At 42.1% G+C, this 9,789-nt stretch overlaps 1 pseudogene; it reads left to right on the forward strand.

Annotated features, from left to right (window-relative positions):
* The first annotated feature begins 1,710 nt into the window (after positions 1 to 1,710).
* Positions 1,711 to 1,817, forward strand: LOC115869821 (annotated as a pseudogene).
* Positions 1,818 to 9,789: the final 7,972 nt, after the last annotated feature.

Below are 9,789 nucleotides of genomic sequence, written 5' to 3' on the forward strand. Positions count from 1 at the left end.
GTGACACACACGCTTGGAAAAAAAATGACTCAGGAAGACTTGCTCTATGCAGGATGGCTACAAACCCTCCATTTATTTAAAAAAAAAACTATCTTCAAAGTGCAATAACATGAGATGTGCCTATACTGAGTCCCTCTGAACAGGTAGTATCAAGATTTACTTTAAATGAAGGGGGACTAGAAAGGGGGAACTGATCACAAGGATCTACATATAACCTCCTCCCTGGAGGATGGGCAACAGAAAAATGGGTGAAAGGAGACGCCGGGCAGTGTAAGATAAGATAAAATAATAATCTATAAATTATCAAGGGTTCATGAGGGAGGGGGAGGGGGGAGTAGGGGAGAAGGAAAATGAGGAGCTGACTCCAGGAGCCCAAGCGGAAAACGAGTTTTGAGAATGATGAGGGCAACGAATGTATAAGTGTGCTTTACACAATTGATGTCTGTGCGGATGGTGATAAGAGTTGTATGAGCCCCAGTAAAATGATTTTAAAAAAAAAGATCTGAAGGTCCGAGGTTTTGAAAGTAGGTGAATATTCTGGCTGTGTTCCCATCAGAGGAGTCTGACATTTACTGATGACTAAAAGCAAGAAGGTGCAGGCTGACCAAGAGTGCGACTTATGAAGCATTAGGGTCACAGGGAACCAACCATCCTGACCTATGCACAGTGTTCTGGAATTCAAGCAGTAATGTAGTAAAGTGTAACATAATAACCATCTTATAACCTCATAATGATGCGAGAGGGCCGCCTATTTGCTTTCATTGCACTGGAATATCAGACAATTAACTCCCTCTGCTTTTTATAGGCACAAGACCTTATTTTAAATTTCAGACTCACCGATCTCTGAAGCTTGAGATGACAACTTTTCCTACCTAAGGAAGGTGAGAGGTTGTTTCTCTGATACATTTTAAAAGATGGACCCAAACAACCAAGTCTTATTTTTCATGCAGCAGATGTGCGAAATGCTTTCCCTTTGCCAGAAAAGGAGGTAGCCTGCCAATCTTTAAATCCCAAGGGGGCTCACACTTCAAATGAAATACAATCTGCTTTTACAAAAAACACCAACAACACACCAGATAACCCAAACCCAACAACTTAAAATTACTCATGGCCCTGTACAAATCTTTGTTGAGCAAGACATCATGAGCATAAGAATGGATTAATGGCAGAAGAACATTAAAAATAGAAAAGAACTATTGATTTGAAGGTGCTACCTCCAGAGAGAAGTACTAATAAATATGGGAGAGCAGTCACTTCCCTTCTTTACATGAGGATGTGAACTAATCTATCCTGCTCTTTATGGGTTTACTGATACTTTCAAGAGGAGATTTATTGTTTATCAAGGCATTACTTTGAGATTTAACAAAGCACGGGAAGTAATGGGAGGTTCAGTTGTTTATACATTTATCTCTTGTAGGACAACAAATAGAAAATGCTCTACTTCAAGAACTGAGTTCTTATTTCTGCAAACTGTTGCATTCTCCATGAACTTTGATCAAGCCCATGGGTGCCAATCCACATTCAATCAACAAGGCCTAATAAGATCTTTAATAGTCAGGAGATTATTGTTAAGATTGTACCACCAGCCACCTGTGGCTCTTGAGCAACTGAAATGTGGCCGATCTGAATTGAGATGTGATTTGTGTAATATGTGTTATATACTTTTCTGACTTTGAAGACTTAGTATTAAAAATGCACAAAAGAAATAATATTGCTTCTCGGCCTTTTGGCTAAGATCAAGTGTAGTAAAGATGCAAAATATTTCATGAATAATTTGTTATATTAATTATATGTTGAAATGGCATTTTGGATCCATTGGGTTAAGATCTACTACTGAAATGAGATTTGCCTTTTTTTTCCACTTGTTAACATGTAATTGCTTTTGTTTTTGTCTGTCATTGAGGTGAATCTGGCTCGCAGTGACCCTATAGGATAGAGTAGAGCTGCCCAAGGGTTTACAAAGCTGTTCTCTTTACGGGAAGAAATTGATAGGTTTTTTTTCTCTTGAATCAAATAATGGTGAATAAAAAATTCTGAGGACCACTTAATGTGACTACTAGAAAGCTTAAATCTATGTACATGTCTAGCATATTTCTATCAAACAGAGCTGTTATCAACCAGTTCAATCTTCTATTCCACTCTTTCACTCCTAATAATATACTTTTTAAATGTATATGCCTTGCAATGTACATAAGTACATAAGTAGCTAATATACTTAGATTATCGATATGATCTCTTTTTAAAAGTGGAATATATAAAAGCCATTAAGAAGGAAATACCCAGAGATAAACATTCTTACTCACATTATTGAAATATCCTTTTAAGCATGATCTAAAATCACTGCATAGTCCATTTTATGAACAAACTACAATTTATATTAAACATTCCATTGGGAACTTAGTCTGCCCTGTGAACAGTGTGGGCTCTGGAGGGGATTCAGACAGATCACTTTGAAAATTGCCTTTGTTCCTCAGAATTTGTTTCCCAGTGGATATTCCCTCCATTTGGATTGGGTTAGTTGGAGTGAAAAACAAAAACAAAAAAAGTCAGCAACTGTCCTTAGCTCTAGGAATCTCAGGAGTAGCTTGTAAATGACTGCATCAGTTACATGATGAAAAATGACTGCTTCGGTTAAAAAAAGTACCAAGGGTTGTTCTTTCTTTGTTTTTGTTTTTTCAAATGTTTTCATATGGAGATGTCAGATGGTGTAAGATATGACAAAATAATAATCATTCATAAATTATCAAGGGTCCATGAGGGAGGGGGGAGTGGGGAGAGGGGTGGGAAATGAGGAGCTGATGCCAGGGGCTTAAGTGGAGAGCAAATGTTTGGACAGTGATGAGGGCAAAGAATGTACAAATGTACTTTACACAATTGATGTATATATGGATTGTGATAAGAATTATATGAGCCCCCAATAAGATGATTTTTTTAAAGTGCCAAGGGTCAGAGAAAAATTACAATGACTGTCAGCCTATCAATAGAACTGAGCTGAAGAAGCAAGAGTCTTAAATAGTGTTGGACTTGGTAAAATGTTGGCTGAGATTTTTTTCAATGCAGGAAATGTAATTTTTAAAAGCCCCTTTCCATCTACCTTTAATGTTGTCCATGTGACAGTCCGTTAGAAAGGACATTTTCCGACATCAGATTCCACTGAGGTGCCAATACCATGATCAACCAGGGGCTGCCTACTTGAATCCAATCCATGACGACTCCATGCATGTCAGAGTAGAACTGTACTCTGTGGGGTCTCCAGTGGCTGATGTTTACAAGTAGGTCTCCAGGCCTTTCTTTGGCGGTATCGCTAGATGGCCTTGAACCTTTGGGTTAGGAGTCGATTAAGTTAACTGCTTTACACCACCCAGGAACTCCAATTACCATGGATATCAGGTACCAAAGTGAATGAGAAGTAAGTCCCTCAGACTTAATTTACAGAGGAGGCTACTGTTCCTATCCCTTTGGGACCCACAATCAGAACAAGGATGTCTAAAAACAGTCCAGGTGTGGAGACAGAGGATAGTTGGGAAGTTCCTTTGGAGAGAACTCTTGCTGTGCTTCAAGGACAGAAGGACCAACAGCTCCTTCAGTTTCATCCTTCAGAGAGAGACTTCTAGGGTATTATGGGAGAGTTCGCTATGCGTGTCCTACAAAGATCTTAAGAAACGGTGCCTATCTCACGCTTAAGAAATCTGAAGTGAAGGGCCGTGGTTGGGGCATCTGTGAGCAGAGAGAAGGGCTGGCCAGCTTCTCTGGAGGCCTGGAAGAGGCAGACAGCTGTGTTCAATGGGCCTGCAATTCTGCCTTGGTTAAGTCAAGGGGCGTGAAAGAACCAGATGAGGGTTTTGTGGATCAACTTGGATTCTGTCCCCTGAGGTCCCTTACAGGAAGTGAGCAGTCTTTTCATCTTTTTCCTGCAAGGCTTGAAAAGTTTGATTTTGCTGTTGTAGAGGCTGACTTTACCTTCCTTTGAGCCAAGTGATTTGCAAAACCTTTGCCCCCAGTCCTTCACATTTAGTGGATCTAACCAATACATGGAATGAGAGCAACTCCTGTTTAATCAATGTAGTATAATTTCATTTTTCCAGTTCCCAAAGTTACTTTGAACAAAATAACAAAGTTCAAAATGAATCACTTGCAACCAACAGATTGTGGCGGAAGTGACACAATGATTTCCGAGACTTTGTCAGAAGTCTTACAACTAGGTCTTTTGCCTAGGTCTCTTTGAATACTTGCTCAGCAGATACCTTCCTCTTGGGACCTAGCTGTCATGCTGTGGGAAACCCAGGCCACATGGAGAGGCCAGGTGTAATGCTTCAGTGGACAGACCCAAGTGAGCTCTCAACTGACAGCCAATATCAACTGCCAGACTTGGAGTGAGCCATTGTGGGTGTCCTTCCCAGTTGAGCTTCTGATGCCTTATAGACACAGCAGATATCTGCCCATACAAAGACCCTACAAAGAACCATTTGCCTCAGTCCTCCTTGAATTCCTCACCCATAAAATAGAGGGCAAAAAAAAGTTTGTCATAAGCTGCTATATTTGGGGGTAGTTTGGTATGGATCAATAGATACAAAATATGTTCATATTTATTAGTTTTTCTTTTTAAAAAGCTGAGTACTTTTGTTTTGGGCAAAAGCAAAACAAAAAGGCTCCTGATAGGATGTTACTAGTCTTATAAAGTTTTCTTTCTCAAGCAAAGGGAAAGAGGCAGGTTCTAACTAATCTTCCACAACACGATCTTTCAAAGACATTGTCCTTGACTTCAAACTTGTACCTTCCCGTCTAATTTTCACGAAAGCATTCAACATACTCAGAGTCTCAAATAAATCATACTTTGGGGAATAGGAAGAGGAACAGCTAATGTCAATGAAATAAAATTGTGTTTGAATATCCTACCAAAACATGCAGCAATGTGCTTGGAAGAGGCAATTTGGCTTTCCATTAAACCCAGACTTGTTGCCGTTGTGCAGATTCCAAACCCTAACGACCCTGTAGGACAGAGCAGGACTGCTCTCTAGTTTCTGAAGCTGCTAATCCTTACAGGAGCAGATAGTCTCAACTTTCTCACGGGGCAGCTAGTGGGTTTGAACCACTAACTTTGGGATTCGTATCCCAATACCTACCCCCCAGTGTCACCAGGGATCCAGATAATGTATTGAAAGCACTTGATATCATCTGTGGTTCATAGGATTCTCTAAGTAAATGGAAGAGTTAAAGGTAGGGACTATGAACAGGCAGTTGCCACTCAGCACCTGGTCTACACCAGGGCTTTGAATAGGTTCACTCATGGCCAAAGCAGGGAAATCATAACAGACTTGAATTTTTAAAAATGATAACTGGAACCAAAAAAAAGTATGGGTCACTTTCAGGGCTTTCCTGGAATGGGAAGTTCAGAAGAGGTGTCGGGCATCCTTTTAGGAGCCTGCTGTGTGATGCTGGATTATTGATAGGACTGTGGAGAGTATTCAGAGCAATGCGGTTGTCCTCCACCTTTGAGCAGGGCATCACTGTTCCTGCTTCTGTCAGTCAAGAGCTTTGGTTGCTATGCGATGTACCTGCTGTCCTTGTTTTCTAAGAGAGATTAAGCTAATTACAGGCCATTGACCTGTACTTTTGTCCATTCTGGTTATCATTCTGCTCACCCCCAATTTGCACATTTGGGTCCTTTTCAGTGTCATGACTGAATAGGAAAGAATAGGTTTCAAGGCCTGATTTATATTCTTTTCACATGATCACAGGCAAAGTAGGGGGTTAAAATATCAAAGAGGCTGTAGACTTAACTAAACCGAAGACATTTAAAATGGCCCATCCTTTGCTACTTAACAAGGTCTTCATCGTCTGGTCAATTCTCTTCCAGACAAATCTATGTTCATTCCTTGTCTTAAAATAGGAAAATGACTTTGTAGAGCAAAGCTTGTCTGGCTTAAAAGCCCAAGCACTTCTTGCTTCTACTTAAAATTAATAATTTAAAACTAGATTTCTGAACAATAAACTCCCATTTCACTAAAAACACGCATGCACTAATGGATGCCTCTAAACTGAGCAACCTCTCCAGCACCATTGGGGGCTTGGTATTGTCTGCCTCGTCATGCACACTGTTTGGTAGGCTTTGGCAGCATTGGTTTGTGTCAAACATAAATAGGCAACGGTGCAGACTCATCTTTCTGGGCCATGTAGTCTAGGACTTTGCTCCAAATCCAAATTCAATTCCAACTCATAGCGACCCGACAGGACAGAGTAGAACTGACCCATAGGGTCAGTAGTAGACTTTTAACAAAAGGAAAGAGGAAAATGTTCTGACATCAAGCGTTTCAACAGCCTAATGAAACATACAAGGATAGGATGCCTTTCAAAATGGATGAGCTCAACCCGTGATGGGAGGAACTGAAACAAAGGTTCAACACAGCTGGGGTCACCCAACCATTCTTTCTGGAGCGGCTCATGAACCCTGAAACTGGACTTCCTCTGGAGTTTTCTTTTCTTCTTCTTTTGTGCTAAATCGATTAGGAATGGGATCTCTTCTAGCTCTGTCAAAAGAGAAAGCTGATTTTCTTCCCCACCGACTGATATCTGCTTGCCTATGGAAGTGTGTATTTCGATGAATAATTAGATTAATTGCTAGGCTTCCATTTTAATGCCCCAAGAAAAATAAGCACTAACTATGTTATCTTATAAATATGCTGGCTCCTCTGGGTCTTCCCTTCCCCATCCACCAAACGCTACTCCCAGCATGGCTATGTGGGGACATCTCACGACCATTTCTGTACTGCTGGCGCCCACCTGTGGGACAAAACCATCTGAAACTATAAAATACTGACTGTGTGTGAATGATAGCTGTGTCTTCCAACTAGTTTTGAAAGCAGGCATGTACATACCGAAAGCAGGAAGGTGAGAGGGAGCTGGAGCGAGGTCAGAATGGCTTAAATGAAAGATGGTGAAATTGAGGGTGTCAGATGTGAGCATCAGGACCAACAACAGCTCTAAATCTTTGCTCATGGGACTTACAGCAAGGGTGGGATGAGGGAATCTACTTAATGGATAGAGAGACAAGTAGGCCAGTCTGTGACAAGGTAGTGGCTATGGCTGCCTTTCCTTTCATGGTCACTCTTGGAACCTATCATGTGGTCCAGCGCTGGTTACATCGTTTGCAGGTCCCAGTCCAAAAGTGAAAACCCAAATCAAACCAACAATGCATTGTTAGGGGTACACTGGCTTGTCCATGTGGTCAGTTGTGATGCCAACCTCCCTTATAGTCGAAAATCCGTGCAGAACTTACACTTGACCTTTAAACAAGATAGACATGAATTTCTTACTGCTACTGTGGCGAGCTCAAGTGTGGTATCTGTTGTGTGACACGGAGCATCACCAGGAACTCATGTGGAGATGGTCAGCATCACACAGCACGTCACGTGGCTGCTCCCCACAACACTTGAGCTCATCCCAGTAGGAACAAGAAATCAAAACCTGCATAGGAGGGCAACTGTGCAGTTCCGACCCACATTGTTGAAGGGTCAAGTGTACGAAAATGTGTAACTATAGCCTTGCCTTTGTGATCTGTGTTTTCATGGCTTATTTAATAGCACAATCCCTCAAATATGGGGAAACCCACAGAGGGAATACAGAACCTCACCTCAACTTGAGGGCTTCAGTCTGTGATGGGGTGCTTGCTACAACAGCTGCCAGGGGCTCCCTTCCATCAGTCACCAGACTGAGGGAATGTGTCCCAGTTGAGTGGGAAGTCAATTTTCCTTGGTATCTCCAAGTTCCTGCCTCAAATACCAGTGAATTACTAACCCCCAAGGAACTTCAAGTCCTTTTGGGATGTGCTTGGTACCTGGAGCAGAAGTGGGTTCGAGACTCATACCCACCAAATCATCCACTGAATGCACCTTGTGCTGTCAGCCCATGGCGGGGGATGCCTGTTGTCATACCACACTTGAGATACCATGAGGCATGAGCCGAACCTCCACCTACCCTATGCCCATGCCAGGCTACTACTCAAACCTGAGGTCAACAGTGGAATGTCTCGGCCCTGAGTGCCTAGCAGGGTCTCAAACATCACCATTCTTTTTGTCATCATCATAGGCATTTTTAAAACCATCGATCAAATTAAGGGTAAGTACATTTTTGAATTAAAATAAACCCAATGTTCTTTACCAATTGCCTGACTCTTCTCTCTGCACTTGGCTGTTGGTTGTCCTAGCTTTCAAAAGGCAACTTGACAGATAGAAAACCCATATCAATTATGAAATACATCACACAGCACAGACTACATCGGATATACTGTTAACACAGAACAAATCCATTCCCTGCTTTGGGAAAGTCATTTGAAAGAGCCCCAGTGGTGTAGTGGGCTGTGCACTATACTGCTAACTGCAAGACCATCAGTTTGGACTCAACAGCTGCTTTGCTGGTGAAAGATGAGGTTTTCTGCTCCTCTTCATTTACAGCCTTGGAAACCCACCGGGGCAGTTCTACTCTGCCTATAGGCTTGCTATGAGTTGGAATTGACTCAGTAGCATGTGTTTGGTTTGGGTTTTATGGTATAGTGTGAGAGGTGTTGGGCTGCTAGCTGCAGGGATGATGGTTCAGACCCACCAGCCCCCCTGAGGGAGAAAGATGAGACTGTCTGCTTATGTAAAGGTTTTCAGTCTCAGAAACTCTAAGGAGCAATTTCGCTTCGTCCTATGGGGTCACCACGAGTCAGAAGCAATCCAATGGCAGTGGGTTTAAAAGTCACCTTACAAATTACAGATAATATTTGAAAGCAGGAGAACTTCAGATCACTTATTCGTACTCATGTGGAACCTGTACACAGACTAAGAGGCAGTTATCCAGACAAAACAAGGAAAGGCCATGGCTTAAAATCAAGAAAGGTGTGTGCCAGGGTTACATCCTTTCACCATGCTTATTCAGTCTGGATGCTGCACACAAAAATTATATAAAGAAGAGCACAGCATCAGGATTGGAGGAAGACTCATTAACAACCTACAAATGCAAATGGTATGCCCTGGTTTACTGAAAGCCAGGAGAACTCAAAGCATGTACCGATGGAAGATCAAAGACTACAGCCTTCAGTATGATTTATACCTCAGCATAAAGCAAAAATCCTCACAGGTGGACCAATAAACAACAACATGATAAATGGAGAAAGGGTTCTATTTTATTTGTATCCACAATCAGTCATCATGAAAACAGCAGTCAGGAAATCCAGCACGTATTCCATTGGGCAAAGCTGCCGCCGAAGACTTCTTCAGAGTGTCCCAAAGCAAGGAGGTCCCTTAGAGGACTAAGGTGAACTTGACCCAAGCCATGGTGGTTTTCAATCACCTCATATGCATGTGAAAGCTGGACAAGGGATAGGGACACCCGAAGAAGCATCGATGCCTTTGGATTATGGTGTTGGGGAAGAATATCAACTATGCCATGAACTGCCCGAAGAACACCTGGTGGTGTCGTGGGATATGCATTGGCCTGCTAACCCCAAGGTCAGCAGTTCGAAACCGCCAGTCACTCTGCGAGAGAACAATGAGGCTTTCTACTCCTGTCAAAAGTTATAGCCTCAGAAACCCACAGGGGCAGTTCTACCCTGTCCTATAGGGTCGCTCTGGGTCAGAATGGACTCAAATGGCAGTGAGTTTGGTTTGGGGGTTGTTATTTTTTTTTTAAGAGATTGACTCAACAGAATTAACACCAATAAAATCTCTTTAACATGACAAAGGCAACTGACATTGGCAAAGAGAAATCCCCAAATGGGATGATAACCACGGGCATGGCACAGTGGTTAGG

This window comes from Echinops telfairi, unplaced genomic scaffold, assembly GCF_000313985.2.
Source record: "Echinops telfairi isolate 266 unplaced genomic scaffold, ASM31398v2 ScPeMD7_53;HRSCAF=182, whole genome shotgun sequence".
In the NCBI taxonomy this organism is placed as follows: domain Eukaryota; kingdom Metazoa; phylum Chordata; class Mammalia; order Afrosoricida; family Tenrecidae; genus Echinops; species Echinops telfairi.